Genomic DNA, 19,149 nt, shown 5'->3' on the forward strand with positions numbered 1-19,149 from the left:
TTTTGCTTGCCTTGATAATTTGTTTGCCTATAAGATGCCTATGCATAGGAAGTATATTAGACTTATATGTGATTCTCATATGCTACATGATGCTCTCTTCGTGTTTCAATTGCTATCTTTCATGTGAGCATCATTAAATTTATCAATTCCTAGCTAGGGGCGTTAAACGATAACGCTTGTTGGGAGGCAACCCAATTTTATTTTTGTTCCTGTTTAGTAATAAATAATTCATCTAGCCTCTGTTTAGATGTATTTTTATGTTTCAATTAGTGTTTGTGCCAAGTAGAACCTTTGGGAAGACTTGGGTGAAGTCTTTATGATCTTGATGTAAAAAACAGAAACTTTAGCGCTCACGAGATTAGCCGCCATTTTTTACTGGAGAGTGCTTTTAGGTTGATTCTTTTTGCAGATGATTAATAGACCAATTCCTCACGTCCACCAATTTATTATAGAATTTTTGGAGTTACATAAGTATACTTTTGATACATATTGCTACAGACTATTCGGTTTTTGACAGATTCTGTTTTTGTGTGTTGTTTGCTTATTTTGATGAATCTATGGCTAGTATCGGGGGGTATGAACCATAGAGAAGTTGGAATACAGTAGGTTTAACACCAATAAATAATTATTTCATTACAGTACCTTAAAGTGGTGATTTGTTTTCTTATACTAACGGAGCTCATGAGATTTTCTGTTGAGTTTTGTGTTGTGAAGTTTTCAAGTTTGGGGTAAAGATTTGATGGATTTCGGAATAAGGAGTGGCAAGAGCCTAAGCTTGGGGATTCCCAAGGCACCCCAAGGTAAAAATTCAAGGACAGCCAAAAGCCTAAGCTTGGGGATGCCCCGGAAGGCATCCCCTCTTTCGTCTTCGTCTATCGGTAACTTTACTTGAGGCTATATTTTTATTCACCACATGATATGTGTTTTTCTTGGAGCGTCTTGTATGATTTGAGTCTTTGCTTTTTAGTTTAACACAATCATCCTTGATGTACACACCTTTTGGGAGAGACACACATGAATCGGAATTTATTAGAATACTCTAAGTGCTTCACTTATATCTTTTGAGCTAGATAATTTTGCTCTAGTGCTTCACTTATATCTTTTAGAGCACGGTGGTGGTTTTATTTTATAGAAATTCTTGATCTCTCATACTTCACTTATATTATTTTGATAGTCTTTTAGAACATCATGGTAGTTTTCTTTGGCAATAAAATTAGTCCTAATATGATAGGCATTCAAGATGGGTATGATAAAAACTTTCATATAGAGTGCATTAAAAACTATGATAAATTTGATACTTGATAATAGTTTTGAGATATAAAGGTGGTAATGTTAGAGTCACGCTAGTTGGGTAATTGTGAAATTGAGAAATACTTGTGTTAAGTTGGCAAGTCCCATAGCATGCACGTATGGTAAACGTTGTGTGACAAATTTGAAGCATGGGGTGTTCTTTGAGTGCTTTCCTTATGAGTGGCGGTCGGGGACGAGCGATGGTATTTTCCTACCAATCTATCCCTCTAGGGGCATGCGTAGTAGTACTTTGCTTCGAGGGCTAATAAACTTTTGCAATAAGTATATGAGTTCTTTATGACTAAGGTGAGTCCATGGATCATACGCACTCTTACCTTTCCGCAATTTGCTAGCCTCTACGATATCGTGCACTGCCCTTTCTCACCTTGAGAGTTGGTGCAAACTTAGCCGTGCATCCAAACCCCGTGATACGATACGCTCTATCACACATAAGCATCCTTATATCTTCCTCAAAACAGCCACCATACCTACCTATTATGGCATTTCCATAGCCATTCCGAGATATATTGCCATGCAACTTTCCACCGTTCCGTTTATTATGGCACGCTCCATCATTGTCATATTGCTTTGCATGATCATGTAGTTGACATCGTATTTGTGGCAAAGCCACTTTCATAATTTTTGCATACATGTTACTCTTGATTCATTGCATATCCCGGTACACCGCCGGAGGCATTCACATAGAGTCATATTTTTGTTCTAGTATCGAGTTGTAACATTGAGTTATGAGTACATAAAAGTGTGATGATCATCATTAGAGCATTGTCCCATGTGATGAAAGAAAATAAAAAAAAGGAGGCCAAAGAAGCCCAAAAAATGAGAGAGAAAGAGAGAAGGGGCAATGCTACTATCCTTTTTCCACGCTTGTGCTTCAAAATGGCACCATGATCTTCATGATAGAGAGTCTCTTGTTTTGTCACTTTCATATACTAGTGGGAATTTTTCATTATAGAACTTGGCTTGTATATTCCAACGATGGGCTTCCTCAAATGCCCTAGGTCTTCGTGAGCAAGCAAGTTGGATGCACACCCACTTAGTTTTCAGTCTGAGATTTCATACACTTATAGCTCTAGTGCATCCGTTGCATGGCAATCCCTACTCCTCGCATTGACATCAATTGATGGGCATCTCCATAGCCCGTTGATTAGCCGCGTCAATGTGAGACTTTCTTATTTTTTTTGTCTTCTCTCATAACCCCTATCATCGTACGCTATTCCAAATAAAGTGTTATATCCATGGCTTGCGCTCATGTATTGTGTAAGGGTTGAAAAGGTTGAAGCGCGTTAAAAAGTATGAACCAATTTCTCGGCTTGTCGTCGGGGTTATGCATAATGGGAGAATTTTGTATGACAAAAATGAAGCATGGCCAAACTATATGATTTTGTAGGGATGATCTTTCTTTGGCTATGTTATTTTGATAAGACATAATTGCTTGGCTAGTATGCTTGAAGTATTACTATTATTATGTCAATATTGAACTTTTATCTTGAATCTTTTGGATCTGAACATTCATGCCACAATAAAGAAAATTACATTGAAAATTATGCTAGGTAGCATTCCACATCAAAAATTCTGTTTTTATCATTTACCTACTCGAGGACGAGCAGGAATTAAGCTTGGGGATGCTTGATACGTCTCCACCGTATCTATAATTTTTTATTGTTCCATGCTATTATATTATCTGTTTTAGATGTTTAATGGGCTTTATTATGCACTTTTATATTATTTTTGGGACTAACCTATTAACCGAAGGCCCAGTGCAAATTGTTGTTTTTTGCCTATTTCACTGTTTCGCAGAAAAGGAATATCAAACGGAATCCAAATGGAATGAAACCTTCGCGAGGATCGTTTTCGGAACAAACGCAATCCAGGAGACTTGGAGTGGACGTCAAGGAAGCAACGAGGCGGCCACGAGGTAGGGAGGCGCGCCCAGGGGGTAGGCGCGGCCCCCACCCTCGTGGCTCCACCGACCTACTTCCTTCGCCTATATATACTCATATACCCTGAAAACATCTGAGAGCACCACGAAACCCTATTTCCACCGCCGCAACCTTCTGTACCCATGAGATCCCATCTTGGGGCCTTTTCCAGCGCTCCGCCGGAGGGGGAATCGATCACGGAGGGCTTCTACATCAACACCATGGCCTCTCCGATGATGCGTGAGTAGTTTACCACAGGCCTTCGGGTCCATAGTTATTAGCTAGATGGCTTCTTATCTCTCTTTGGATCTCAATACAAAGTTCTCCTCGATTCTCTTGGAGATCTATTCGATGTAATTATTTTTGCGGTGTGTTTGTCGAGATCCGTTGAATTGTGGGTTTATGATCAAGATTATCTATGAACAATATTTGATTCTTCTCTTAATTCTTTTATGCATGATTTGATATCTTTGCAAGTCTCTTCGAATTATCAGTTTGGTTTGGCCTACTAGATTGATCTTTCTTGCAATGGGAGAAGTGCTTAGCTTTGTGTTCTATCTTGCGGTGTCCTTTCCCAGTGACAGCAGGGGCAGCAAGGCACGTATTGTATTATTGCCATCGAGGATAAAAAGATGGTGTTTATATCATATTGCTTGAGTTTATCCCTCTACATCATGTCATCTTGCCTAATGCGTTACTCTGTTCTTATGAACTTAATACTCTAGATGCATGCTGGATAGCGGTCGATGTGTGGAGTAATAGTAGTAGATGCAGAATCGTTTCGGTCTACTTGTCGCGGACGTGATGCCTATATACATGATCATGCCTAGATATTCTCATAACTAGGCGCTTTTCTATCAATTGCTCGACAGTAATTTGTTCACCCACTGTAAATTATGCTATCTTGAGAGAAGCCACTAGTGAAACCTATGGCCCCCGGGTCTATCTTCCATCATATTATTTTCCTATCAATTTGCTATTTCTGCCGCTGTTTATTTTGCAATCTTTACTTTCCAATCTATACAACAAAAATACCTAAAATATTTATCTTATTATCTTTTATCAGATCTCACTTTTGCAAGTGGCCGTGAAGGAATTGACAACCCTTTTATCGCATTGGTTGCAAGGTTCTTATTTGTTTGTGCAGGTACAAGGCGACTTGCGTGTAACCTCCTCATGGATTGATACCTTGGTTCTCAAAAACTGAGGGAAATACTTACGCTACTTTGTTGCATCATCCTTTCCTCTTTAAGGGAAAACCAACGCATGCTCAAGAGGTAGCACGTACATGTTTTGCTTACCTTGTACCCTAGTTGGTGAGCTTACCCACAATGATCACACCTAGCATACCAACGCCACAACACAGCAATGGCGATGAACTGGGCGAAGATGATGAAGTTCTTCATTTTCAGCCCAAACTGACGATCCACCTTGACACCTCCAACCTTGCCACTGTCAACACTGCTGCCTCCGTGCTTTCGCACCCGGTCGGAGTAAGCTTGTTCTGCTACCTGCCTACACTTGAACCCTCTATGGCTGTTGCTATACGATGCCACTTGTTGTCGGGGGGATGAACCCCAGGCAGGCAACGGAACCCGGATCCTTTTCAAAAACAACGGGGCCAGCGACGCCCCTCAAGTCGGCTCACGCTTGGCCGGGTCGCTCGACCCGGCCAAGCCCCTCAACCCGGCCAAATCCCTCTGTAACACCCCGCATGTAACTTGCCATATTTGTAACTCCGACTCTTGCCATTTCCGGCTATGTGTTATGATTTTCCCTCCGTTGTCGGGTTTTGTCTTTCGTTTTGTATTTTGTCATGTCATGCATTTTAATATCATGTCATCATGTGCATTGCATTCGCATACGTGTTCGTCTCATGCATCCGAGCATTTTCCCCGTTGTCCGTTTTCCAATCCGGTGCTCCTATCTCCTCCGGTGCACCCCTCTTGTTTTCTTTCGTGTGCGTGTGTCAAACTTTCTCGGAATGGACCGAGGCTTGTCAAGTGGCCTTATTATACCACCCGAGGACTACTGGTCAAGTTTCGTTCCATTCGGAGGTCGTTTGGTACTCTAACGGTTAACCGGGCATCCGCAAAGTCCATTTGAGTGTCCAGCAAAAACCCCCTCTAAAACCAGCCCAAATCCCACCAAACTCTCTTCCATGCTCTAGGTCGTTCGATCACGATCGTGTGGGCAAAAACCGCACCTCATTTGGAGTCTTCTAGCTCCCTCTAGCTATATAAGTGCATCTCCTCCCGTATACGAATCGCAGACGAAACCCTAGTTTCTCCACCGCGCGCCGACGGACACGTCCGCCCGCCTGCGCCGCCGCCACGTGTCGCCGCCGCCCTCTCCACCGCGCCGGCCCGCGAGCCCGCCGCGGGCCCGCCGGCCCGTTCACCGCCGCCCGCGCCCCGCGCCCGCCGCCTCCACCGCGCCCGCGCCGCCGCCGCCTTGCTCGCCGCCGCCGCCACCGCGGGCATCGCCGCGGCCCCGCCGCGCCCGCCGGCGCCCGCGCCCTCCGGCGCCCGTCTCCCTCCGCCGGCGACCGCCGCCCCCCGGCCTCCCTCTCCTCCGCCGGCGCCGCCATCCCTCTCCCTCCTTCCTCTCCGGCCGGCGAGCACCCGAGCGCCGTCAAGCTCGGCCAGATCCGATCGATCCCGTAAGGTAGCCCGTACGTTGACTTTTCCCCGACCCCCTTTTTTCCTTCAAGTCTTTGAATTTCATCAGCAAGTGCCTCTGTTCATATAGCTATAACTCCGTGCATGTAGCTCCGATTCGCGCGTGTAATATGTCAAATTGTTCGCCTCGTGATGCACGTCATTTTGTTCAATTGCACCATGTTCGTTAGAGGTCATCTTGATGCCCAAATCCCTGTTGGAAGAGAGCTAGTTGCTGTTATTCTCTGGTTCTTATCAGAACTTGGAGATTTGTTATTTTTGTATCGTTTAATCTGTGCATCTTTTGAGCATGAGCTCTACATATGTTTTGAAGTATGCCATTCTATCTTTCCAGTGGTGTAGTCCATGTATTTTTGGGATCTCTGTGGTGACTAGCACAAGCATGCAAAGTAGGCCCCGTAATATTTCTGATTTCAGGGACTTAGTGATTTCTCTAAGTCCTTGTCAACTGTAATTTTGTTGCCATGTAAACTTGATGCTAAAGAGAGATCCATGCATATTTTGGAGATGTTCAGTAAGGATGTTTTGTAGCTATAGTTGTAATGGATCCATTCCTGCAATTGTTTGCAATTATGGAGTGCCATATCATGACTCAATATTGCTCTACTTTGGCTACAAAATATTTCTGGCAGATTCTTAACATGATATGCAATTTTGCCAAGCTTATTGTAGTTGATCCATACAAGCTATGTATTTGTTCTTGCCATAGATAGCTTCATAAAAATGCCATCTTGCTGTAGGTATGCTTTTTTTGTCATGCATTGCTCTGTAGTGAGTGCATCAAGCTCACAAAGAGGCCTACATATTATTATTTCTGCCATGCTCTGTTTTCTGCTAAGTCTGAAACCTGATAACGAAACTTGCTATGTTTACATGCTTGCCACCATATCTTATGGTCCTTGTTGGCTTATGGTCAGTAAGGGACTTTTTCCATGTGCTTTTAGTAGAACACTTCCATGCCTTGTTTTTCTATGTTAAGTTCCTGTAGCATGTTGATTTCGTGCTCTGAACATTGCTACCTGATGCTGTTTTCTGCCATGTCCAGTTTTTCACTAAGTCTGTGAACCCGTAACCTTTTGCACATTTGCCATGCTTGTTTGAGCTTGATATGTTGTGAACTAGCTGTAGATCAGTGTTCATCTTTTGTCAAGCATCTCCTGTAGATTACTGCCATGTGCTTTGTTGCTGTGTTGGGGTGCTGTAGCATTGCTGCTTATTGCATTTTAAGTGCTATCATGCTGTTAATCGCAGGTTCGCGTCATTCTTGTTTTGCTTGCCATTTGCAAACCGTGCATCCGATTCCGGTGATCTTTATATCGATTTCGACCGAAATAACCTCATCTTTCCAGTGGCATGCTTGGTTTGCCAAGTTACTGCCATGTTCATCATTTTCCTTCCGGAGCACGCATATGCATCGCATATCATATCTTGCACATCATACATGTTTTGCATCATGTTGCTTGCGCATTCCTCGTGATTGATTGTGGTTCCGTTTGTTTGTGTTCTTGTCTTGGGTAGAGCCGGGAGACGAGTTCGTGAACGAGGAACCTGTCGAGTACGCTTACGAGGATCAAGCTTTCGACAACTCTGAGAATCTTGCAGGCAAGATGACCACCCCTCGAAATCACTTCTATCTTTGCTATGCTAGTTGTTCGCTCTATTGCCATGCTCCGATACCTATCACTTGCTATATCATGTCTCCCATTTTAGCCATGTTAGCCCCTAACCATCCTTTCCTAGCAAACCATTGTTTGGCTAAGTTACCGCTTTCGCTCAGCCCTTCTTATAGCGTTGCTAGTTGCAGGTGAAGTTGAAGTTTGTTCCATGTCGGAACATGGATATGTTGGGATATCACAATATCCTTATTTAATTAATGCACCTATATATATTTGGTAAAGGGTGGAAGGCTCGGCCTTATGCCTGGTGTTTTGTTCCACTCTTGCCGCCCCTAGTTACTATTATACCGGGATTATGTTCCTTGAGTTTGCGTTCCTTACGCGGTCGGGTGATTTATGGGACCCCCTTGACAGTTCACCTTGAATAAAACTCCTCCAGCAAGGCCCAACCTTGGTTTTACCATTTGCTACCTAAGCCTTTTTCCCCGGGTTTTCGCGAGCCCGAGGGTCATCTTATTTTAACCCCCTCCGGGCCAGTGCTCCTTCGAGTGTTGGTCCGAACTGAGCAGACTGCGGGGCCCCCTCTTGGAAACTCAAGGTCTGGTTCTACTCGTAGGATGTCTCATCCGGTGTGCCCTAAGAACGAGATATGTGCAGCTCCTATCGGGATTTGTCGGCACATTCGGGTGGCTTTGCTGGTCTTGTTTTACCATTGTCGAGATGTCTTGTAAACCGGGATTCCGAGACTGATCGGGTCTTTCCGGGAGAAGGTTTATCCTTTGTTGACCGTGAGAGCTTATGATGGGCTAAGTTGGGACACCCCTACAGGGTATTATCTTTCGAAAGCCGTGCCCGCGGTTATGAGGCAGATGGGAATTTGTTAATGTCCGGTTGTAGATAACTTGTCACTTGACCCAAGTAAAATACATCAACTGCGTGTGTAGCCGTGATGGTCTCTTCTCGGCGGAGTCCGGGAAGTGAACACGGTCTGTGTTATGTATGACGTAAGTAGGTGTTCAGGATCACTTCTTGGTCATTGCTAGATGACGTCCGTTCCGTTGCTTCTCTTCTCGCTCTCATTTGCGCAAGTTAGCCACCATATATGCTTTTGCCGCTGCAGCTCTACCTCTTTACACCATCCTTTCCTACTAGCTTAAATAGTCTTGATCTCGCGGGTGTGAGATTGCTGAGTCCCCGTGACTCACAGATTCTACCAAAACAGTTGCAGGTGCCGACGATGCCAGTGCAGATGATGGCGTCGATCTCAAGTGGGAGTTCGACGAGGAACGTGGTCGTTACTATGTGTCTTTTCCTGATGATCAGTAGTGGTGTCCAGTTGGGACGATCGGGGATCTAGCATTTGGGGTTGTCTTATTTTCATCTGGATTTTGACCGTAGTCGGTCTATATGCTTGTATTTTGGATGATGTATGATATTTATTCATGTATTGTGTGAAGTGGCGATTGTAAGCCAGCTCTTTATCCCATTCTTGTTCATTACATGGGATTGTGTGAAGATGACCCTTCTTGCGACAAAACCACTATGCGGTTATGCCTCTAAGTCGTGCCTTGACACGTGGGAGATATAGCCGCATCGTGGGTGTTACACCCTCGACTCGGCCCCGACGGCCGGCGCAAGGCAGCCGGACCCGGTGCACCAAGACTTCTCCAACAAGCCAGCTCCCCTTTGGCATGTTCCCCAACCTGGCCACGGGTCAGCTCCCGTCCCATCCAGGCTGTACGATGGGACGAGTCTTCATTCAGAGAAGAGCAAGGCAACAGTGTCCCTCCCACGCCTCTGGTCAGCCAGGCATGGCAACAGTGCCCCACCTACCCGTTGACCAGGGTTGGCATGGCTACAGTGCACCCATCGTCACTGCTAACGCTAGCAAGCGGCGACCTGACGGAGCGCCACTGTAGCGGACTCAACCCGGTCACTCCCTGACGATCAAAAAGAAGGCCAATAGTGCCCCTACACCCGACTGGTCCCACGCCCGGAGAACCCGGCGAGCCCTGACACCCGGCGTGTCCCAGCACCGGCTTCCCGGACGATGACAACCTGGCCCCACGGCCTTATAACATTACCAATATACCCCTGGGGGTTGGCCTATAAAACCCCCCAGGAGCCCTCATGCATACGGGCAGAGAAGCATACGATAGAAGAGATCCACTGCTAGCAACACACTCACCCACACACAAGGAGAGGGATCAGCCTAAGCACTGGTCTGCCTTCCTTCTTCTTCCATACAGCTCTAGGAGCAACTCCGTACTGCTACATATAAACTACACTCGGCAGGACTAGGGGTGTTATCTCTCCGGAGAGCCCCGAACCTGGGTATGTCTTGCGTCCCGTGCTCGCTCGTGCCAACCTCGCCTCTGGAGCCCACCAGTGCCCTCGAGCCTCCTCCTATATTTATCCATCCCTTGGCATCTGCCGTGCGCCCACCATGACAGTTGGCGCCCACCGTGGGGCGGCTAGAGGTCCTGGCCGGAAGCATGTTCCAGACGGGGCTCCTCTCCGACTCCGACGAGCCCGTCACGCTGGCAGACGACGTCATCGACGCGCTCGCCGCCTCCTTCGCTGCGCCGCGCATATCCGACGCGCCTGCGGCCGACGAGTACCCCAGCGAGGTACTTGACTTTTCCGACTCCCCTATTTCCCTCGGCGGCAGCGCTCCCGCCGGGGCGATGGACCTCTGCGTGGAGGTTTTTGTCACCGACACCGGCGCCTCTTCCTCCTCCAGCGCAGCAAGGAAGGCCGCTGAAGCCAGGGCCACAGCGGATCGGGCCGGCTCGCCCAAGCCGCTGCGCGCCATGATGCAGAGCCTTCGCGTCCCCATCGCCACCGACATCAACGCCTCCAACATCGCCGAGGCCTGGACTTAGCTCGAGGAGGACCGCCAGCGCCTGCTGGACCTGACCGAGACGCTCGCCACCACACAGCATCGCCTAGACTCTACTCAGCTGGAACGCAACGCCGCCTACGGCTTCACGCCTACCGCGGCCAAGCCAAGCCGGGTCGCCGACGTGCAAGCCCGGGGCGGCGCAATCGGCCGCGCCTTTGGCGCCATCCCGCCCGTCTACGAGACTTCCGTGAAGAACATGTGCGCTGCCTAGGCAGCCGCGGTCGGCCTGGATCAGCTCGCGGGTGAGGAGCTGAAGGATCGCCTCAAGTGGGTGCTCGACCTCCTCGACGCGGCCAACACGCAGCCGGACCGCCTCAACCAACTCGCCAAGCTGGCGGGATCCGGCTCGGCCCGCGCCGACGGACCCGGCGACCACCAGAACATGGCGTCTTCGCCACCCGGTGAGGCGCACTCCGGCCGCACCCGGACCCGGCGCAACCCCGCCCCGGCGACTGTCGGCGGCCTGGGCGACGAGCCGGCCTTGGAAGACCGACGCCGGCTCGACCCTCCACTCCAACCCGGCCGACGTTCGGCTTCGATCGACCCGCCCCCCCGGGGCGCGGTCGCCAGCCGGCTGGGCCTACGCGCCATCGATGACACCGACGCCCGCCACCGCCTCGACCGACTTGCCCTTTCCCAGGAGCTGGAGGAAAGCGGTCCCGTTGGGCCGGCGTGCTTCGGCCCGCGCATCCGAGGCGAGCCCTTTACCAAAGGGTTCACGCTTCCCCGCGACACCCCCAAGTACAATGGCACCGTGAAGACGGAGGACTGGCTCAGCGACTACACCACCGCCATCGGCATCGCCGGCGGCAACCACCGTCTAGCCATGCGCTACGCGCCTCTCATGCTCCAGGGGTCGGCCCGCACGTGGTTGAATAGCCTGCCGGTGGGCAGCATCAAGATGTGGGTCCATTTCGAGCAAGCTTTCGTCTGCAACTTCACCGGGACCTACCGGTGACCCGGCCACCCCAGCCAGCTCGCCATGTGCGTGCAGGGGCCGGCGGAAACCGACCGCGAGTACCTCGCACGCTGGACCAAGCTCCGGAACAGCTCCGAGGGCGTCCACGAAGTCCAAGCGATCCAGTACTTCGTCAACGGGTGCCGGGACGGCACCCTCCTCAAGCACAAGCTCTTACGCTCCGAGCCGGCCACCATGGTCGCGCTCATGGTGACGGCGGACAAGTACGCCAACGCCGACTCCGCCATGAAAATCTAGGTGGCACTGGATGAAGCCGGCAAAGCGAAGCCGGTTCCCCCTCCGAAGCCGGCCAGCAAAGGAAGCCGGCAGCAGCACAACCAGCAGAACAACAAGCGCAAGGCCGACCAGCCGGCCCAGCGCTACGACAACCGGCTCGTCGCGGCCGCCGAGCAGGCGCCCACGACCGACCCGGCCGCCAAACGCCGGCAGACCTGCAAGACAGCGTGGCAGCCCGCCATGAGTTTCGAGGAGATGCTCGACGCACCCTGCAAGCACCACAGCGGTGCAAGGCCGTCCACGCACACGCTTCGGCAGTGCGCCATCACCAAGCACCGCATAAGGGGCGACATCCCGCCTCCTCCAGCCCCGGATCCGGGAGCGGGGTAGCCGCCTCCGCCGCCCTCGGCTGGCGGCGCGATGCGCAATGATGTCTACCGCGCCCAGAATGTGACTTACGTCATCTTCACCAGCCTCGGCGACGACAAGCGCAGCAAGCGCCTCCTCCGGCACGAGGTGAACACTGCTACCTCTTGAGCACTGCGTTGGTTTTCCCCTGAAGAGGAAAGGGTGATGCAGCAAAGTAGCGTAAGTATTTCCCTCAGTTTTTGAGAACCAAGGTATCAATCCAGTAGGAGGCTACGCGCGAGTCCCTCGCACCTACACAAACAAATAAATCCTCGCAACCAATGCGATAAGGGGTTGTCAAGCCCTACACGGTCACTTACGAGAGTGAGATCTGATAGATATGATAAGATAATATTTTTGGTATTTTTATGATAAAGATGCAAAGTAAAATAAAAGCAATGGAAATAACTAAGTGTTGCAAGATTAATATGATGGAAAATAGACCCGGGGGCCATAGGTTTCACTAGTGGCTTCTCTCAAGAGCATAAGTATTTTACGGTGGGTGAACAAATTACTGTTGAGCAATTGACAGAATTGAGCATAGTTATGAGAATATCTAGGTATGATCATGTATATAGGCATCACATCCTAGACAAATAGACCGACTCCTGCCTGCATCTACTACTATTACTCCACACATCGACCGCTATCCAGCATGCATCTAGAGTATTAAGTTCATAAGAACAGAGTAACGCTTTAAGCAAGATGACATGATGTAGAGGGATAAATTCATGCAATATGATAAAAACCCCATCTTGTTATCCTCGATGGCAACAATACAATACGTGCCTTGCTACCCCTACTGTCACTGGGAAAGGACACCGCAAGATTGAACCCAAAGCTAAGCACTTCTCCCATTGCAAGAAAGATCAATCTAGTAGGCCAAACCAAACTGATAATTCGAAGAGACTTGCAACGATAACCAATCATACATAAAAGAATTTAGAAGATTCAAATATTGTTCATAGATAAACTTGATCATAAACCCACAATTCATCGGTCTCAACAAACACACCGCAAAAGAAGATTACATCGAATAGATCTCCACGAGAGAGGGGGAGAACATTGTATTGAGATCCAAAAAGAGAGATGTTGAGGATATAGACCTTAGAGTCACCCGCCAGGAGGGGCCGGGTTACTCGTACGGTCGTTGCCAGAAGCCCGGAGCCAAGTTTGAAGACGATGGGCTAGAGATGGGCTGAGACCCGGATATGGCTTAAGGCCTGTAGTTACAATCATTATTATGGTAGAACTTGTAGTGTAAGGCAAGTATAGTTGAGAGTCTGAGCCGGACACGCTTGTGAGCCGGCGGGGACTCTAAGGGCTGCTGGGCGTCAGCCTCCCTATATAAAGGGAAGACCCGGCAGCGGTTTAGGGGCGACAACAATCTCATCGAGAGCCGGGCATAGCTGTTTAGCTCCCTGGAGATCGTAACCCTAATCAATATCACCTCAAACTGGACGTAGGCTTTTACCTTCACCGTAAGGGGCCGAACCAGTATAAACCCTCGTGTCCCTTGTCCCGCATAACCCCTTCAAGCTTCCTAGTTGTGATGGCTCCACGACTAAGTCCTAGATCGAGGACATCTGCCGTGACAATTCCACGATAGTTGGCGCCCACCGTGGGGCCACCGCACGGTGGATTTGAGTTCTTGAAGGGCAGCTTCGAAGGGCTCAAGGGATATGCTGTGGGCCGGATGACCAAGAGTCGTCGCGGCAAGCTCTACATCAACGATGCAAACTGGGGCCCCGGCGCCGGCTCAATTGAGTACGGGTACCGGGTCCCCTTCGGCGGAATTCACGTTTTCATTGGCAAGATTGGTGAGCCGGGCCCAGAGCCGGGTCTCTGCGCTGATCTCATCGAGACGGCTCAGCTTGCGCGACCCGCCCAGGCCCGGCCTGCCTTAAGGCATGCTTTTGTGGGGTGTATCCATGAAGGACTCTCCGATCAATCCAGATCCGGTGATGGGACGGTCGCCGGCTCTGACGGCGAGTCGGCCACCGATGAGTCAACCTCGTTGTACCAACTTCAAGATGGCAGGCTCATGGGTTGTTCCGATGGCGACAGTATTCCGGACCTTTTTGAGCCGCCAAGTCAGGTTGGAGTTTTTATGGCTGGTGCGCAGCCGGTTCAGAACCCCGCTGTTGGATCGGGAAACCCGGTGCCTTCTCCGGCTTAGGTGCTGATGGATCTCACGGACAAGATGACGGCCCTGTTAACCGCCACGGTTGACCCGGCGGATCAAGCTCAGCATGATGCGGAAGTGGCACAGTTAAAATTGGATCTGATAAAAGCTAAAGAGGATCTTGCAGCAGAAGGGATCAGGCTGGCAGCGGAGCGGGCGGCTCTCGATGCCCGGACTCAGCTGATTCAGGCGCAGGCCTTCCAACTCACGATGGATCAGAACGCGGCCAATGAGGTCATGAGAAGGAGGCATCAGAAGGCCCAGTCTCGACTCCCACCGGTTTACGATCCACGCAACCTCTTCAACACGCCAGGTGCAGGGTCTAGTAACCCGCCAGAGGTCACAGCGCCCGGGTCTGGACCCCTTATTCAGCCACGAGTGATGGGGCCTCCCCAGGTGCCCCCTGCCCCGCCTCAGTATGTGCCAATACCCCCGGGTCATTATGATAACCCGCTGGAGAACATGGTAGCTGCGGCAGCACGGCTGGCGGCTCTCCCCGTTGATGGCGATTCTCCGGCGGCCATCGAAACCCGCCGGGTCAGGGAACTCCTGCAGACGGCACTGGCACAGCAAGAAGCGTACTCCTACAGCCGGGATAGGATCCACTCGACCCCTCGTCCGGGTCAGAGCCCGAGTTACAGCCGGCACATGGTCTCAGCAACCGGCTCAAGCAATGTCCGACGCCGTGACCCGCCCCCTGGCCATGTCCCGGCTCATAACGGAGCCCTTTATGCAGCAGACCAGGACAAAGCACGCCAAGAGGCGGAGCAGGTCCCTCAATTGACGGTTTACCAGACCCCCCGGCTTATCCGACGACCTCCGTCGATGTGGGTATCCCTACCAGGACTGGGGGTGTCCCTTGTTTGGTGTCAGCTATCCGTAATGAACGTCTACATAAGGACTTCAAAGGCCCTAGGAAGGTGCCTAACTATACAGCTGACTTACAGCCTGCAGCCTGGATTGAGAGTTATGAGATGGCTATGGAATTGTTGGAGGTCAGTGAGGCGGCCATGGCCAAGTATTTCACCATGATGTTAGATGGAACTGCCCGCACGTGGTTGAAAGGGCTACCACCGAATTCCATTGGGTCTTGGGCTGAGCTGAAAGCCCGGTTCATCCAAAACTTCAAAGATACCTGTAGGCAGTCTATGTCAATTATGGATTTGACTAACTGTAAGCAGCAGGAGGGTGAATCCACGACCCATTGGGTTCGCCGGGTCAAGGAGATCATACATTCATCAGATAAGATGGGTGCCGGCTCTGCAGTCTTAATGTTGGAACAGAACTGTCGCTTTGTACCCCTAAAGATGAAGCTCGGGCGGCTTAAGCGCGACTGTACCGATATGGGTACATTAATGGCGGCTCTTGTCAAGTACGCCGATTCCGATGGTACCAAGGATCCCCCTTCAGATGATGAAAGGACAGGGAAGGGAAAGAAGAACGGCAATGGCAAGGGTCCTCAGTTTAACCCGGGGAACCAAGGAGGAGGCAAGCGCAAGGCCGATGGCAGCCTATAGTTTATAGCCAATGCCAACTCCCAAGGTAATAGCCAGCGACGCAAGGGGAGGCCCCCTCCCCGAGGTGGCGGGTCAGGTCCAACGCTGGAGCAGTGGTTGAATGAACCTTGTCCAAGGCATGGCTCTAGAGAGAAGCCAGCGACTCATCTATGGAAGGATTGCGTGATTATGAAGGCCTTTAAGAATTACAATGGCCCGGGCGGCGGTTCAGGTGCTAGCGGCTTTCATGGCCCGGGCGGCGGCTCGAATTCCGGTCCTCAGAACGGTCAAGGGGGCTTTAATCAACAGTCTGGTCAGGGTCGCCAACAGCAGCAGGGGGTTATCAGACCAATCCAAAGCAACTAAGAGGTGGACAGTATCATGTATTTACCACTAGTCTGTGCAAGCGAGATCAGAAGATTCACAAGAGGGCTGTGAATGCTGTTGAGCCGGCAGTCCCACGCTACTTACGATGGTCTGAGCAGCCCATAGTGTGGAGTAGGGAGGATCATCCTCCTCGGGTGGATAACCCGGGCCACTTGGCCTTAGTGGTGGCTCCTCAAGTGGGAGGATATAAGTTCACAAAGGTGCTCATGGATGGAGGCAGCAGCATCAACATCCTCTATTATGAGACTTTTCGTCGTATGGGGTTGGTTGATAGAACCTCAGCCAGTCCAACACTATCTTTCATGGTGTGGTACCTGGTAAGTTGGCTTATCCAGTTGGCAAGATCGAATTGGAAGTGGCTTTTGGTGATGAGAATAACTACAGGGTGGAGAAATTGACCTTTGAAGTGGTCAAGATAAGAAGTCCATACCATGCTATATTTGGACGGCCGGCTTACGCCAAGTTCATGGCACGGCCGTGTTATGTGTACTTACAGCTCAAGATGCCGGGTCACAATGGGACCATTACGGTTCACGGCAGCCGGAAAGTGGCTCTGGAATGTGAGGAAGGCGATGCGGCTTATGCAGAATCTGTTTGTGCTACAGAGGAGTTGAAGTTTTACAAGGACAATGTTGACCCAACAGACATGACCTCTCTGAAAAAGCCGACTACGGAGAATGAGCCGGCGATGAAATTTAAGTCGGGTGATGAAACTAAGCTTGTTGATTTTGTTCCAGGGGATTCATCCCAGCAGTTTAGCATCAGTGCCAATCTGGATCCAAAATAGGAAAGCGCGCTCATCGAGTTCATCCGTGAGAATAGGGACATCTTCGCATGGAAACCCTCTGACATGCCAGGTGTACCTAGAGAACTCGTTGAGCATACTCTCAATGTTGATCCTAAATTTAAGCCGGTCAGACAGTTCCTTCGGCGGTTTAATGAAGAGAGGCGGAAAGCTATTGGTGAAGAAGTAGCCCGGCTCTTGGCGGCCGGGTTTATTGTTGAAGTCTTTCACCCAGAGTGGTTAGCTAACCCGGTGCTCATGCTCAAGAAGAATGGCACCTGGCGAATGTGTGTGGACTACACGGACTTAAACAAGGCGTGTCCGGCTGATCCTTTTGCCCTCCCTCGTATTGATCAAATCATTGATGCTACGGCAGGTTGTGCACGCTTAAGTTTCTTGGATGCTTATTCCGGATATCATCAGATTAAGATGGCAGTTAAGGACCAGGAGAAGACGGCGTTCATCACTCCCTTTGGCGCCTTCTGCTATGTGTCTATGCCCTTTGGACTCAAGTGTGCACAGGCGACTTACCAGCGTTGTGTACAGAACTGTCTTCATAAGCAGATCGGGCGCAATGTTCATGCATACGTGGATGATATTGTGGTTAAATCCATCAAAGAGGAAACCCTGATAGCTGATTTAAAGGAAACCTTTGATAATCTCCGGGTCTATAAGATGATGCTTAACCCGGCCAAGTGTGTCTTTGGTGTTCCTGCAGGCAAGCTCTTGGGTTTCTTGGTTTCTGACAGAGGCATTGAGGCTAACCCAGAGAAGATCAAGGCCATCACCTCCCTGGCTAAGCCGGCGTGTATAAATGACGTTCAGCGCTTGGCGGGTCGCATCGCTGCTTTAAGCCGGTTTATAAGCCGTTTGGGTGAAAAGGCCATGCCCGTATATCAGTTGATGAAGAAAACTGATCACTTTGTCTGGAATGATGCAGCTAATACCGCTTTTGAAGAGTTGAAGAAACAGCTGGCAGAGCCCCCGGTCCTTGCTGCTCCGGTTGATAAGGAACCCTTACTGCTGTATGTGGCGGCAAACGCACGAGCAGTCAGCGTGGCTATTGTGGTGGAGCGCAAGGAGGCGGGTAAGGAGCATCCGGTTCAGCGGCCGGTTTATTATGTCAGCGAAGTGCTCATTGAGTCCAAGCAGCGGTACCCGCATTGGCAGAAGCTTGTGTATGGTGTGTTCATGGCGAGCCGGAAGCTTAAGCATTATTTTCAGGGTCATCCCATCACTGTGGTCAGTTCTGCCCCTCTTGGTGATATCATTCAAAACAGAGAGGCCACAGGGAGAATTGCTAAGTGGGCTATAGAACTTGGACCCCATGGTCTCAAATATGTGCCACGCACTGCTGTTAAATCTCAGGCCTTGGTGGATTTCATCAATGATTGGACAGAATCACAAGTGCCCGAGCAGAAGCCGGATAACACATATTGGACTATTCACTTTGACGGGTCCAGGCAGTTGGAGGGCTCGGGGGCTGGTGTTGTATTGGCTTCCCCTAAAGGTGACAAGTTCCATTATGTGCTACAGTTGATGTTTCCTTGCACTAACAATGCGGCTGAGTACGAGGCCTTGCTCCACGGTCTTCGGATGGCTAAGGAGATGAGCTTGAGCCGGGTAAGGTGCTTCGGTGACTCAGACTTGGTAGCTCAACAGGTATCAGGCAAGTGGGACTCTAAGGACTCTCTAATGGCGCCTTATCGCCGCGAAGTTGATGCCATTGCGGGGCACTTTCAGGGCTACCAAGTAGAGCACATTGATCGCAGGAAGAACGAGGCGGCTGATGCTCTAAGCCGGCTAGGCTCTCAGCGAAAGCCGGTGCCGCCTAACACTTTCCTGGACGTCCTGTATAGCCCTTCGGTTAAGGTGCCTACGGAGGAAGATTTGGCCGTCCCTGACCCGGAGGCACGGCTGGTGGCGGCTCTCCATATCATACCAGACTGGACAATGCCATATCTGGCTTACATGACCCGGGGCGAGTTGCCTGAGGATGAAACTTTGGCCAGGCAAATAACCCGGCGGGCCAAGTCAATGATTGTAATCGATGGCGAGTTGCATCATCGCAGTGTCACAGGAGCATTTCAGCGTTGTGTCTCCCCTGAGGAAGGTCAAGAGATCTTGCGTGAGATCCATGAAGGGGATTGTGGCCATCATGCCGGCTCAAAATCCCTTGTGGCCAAGGCTTTCCGTCATGGTTTTTATTGGTTGACGGCTCATGCTGATGCGGAGGACTTGGTCAGTAAATGTGATGGTTGC

The sequence above is a fragment of the Triticum aestivum genome, chromosome 2D (assembly GCF_018294505.1).
Source record: "Triticum aestivum cultivar Chinese Spring chromosome 2D, IWGSC CS RefSeq v2.1, whole genome shotgun sequence".
NCBI lineage: Eukaryota > Viridiplantae > Streptophyta > Magnoliopsida > Poales > Poaceae > Triticum > Triticum aestivum.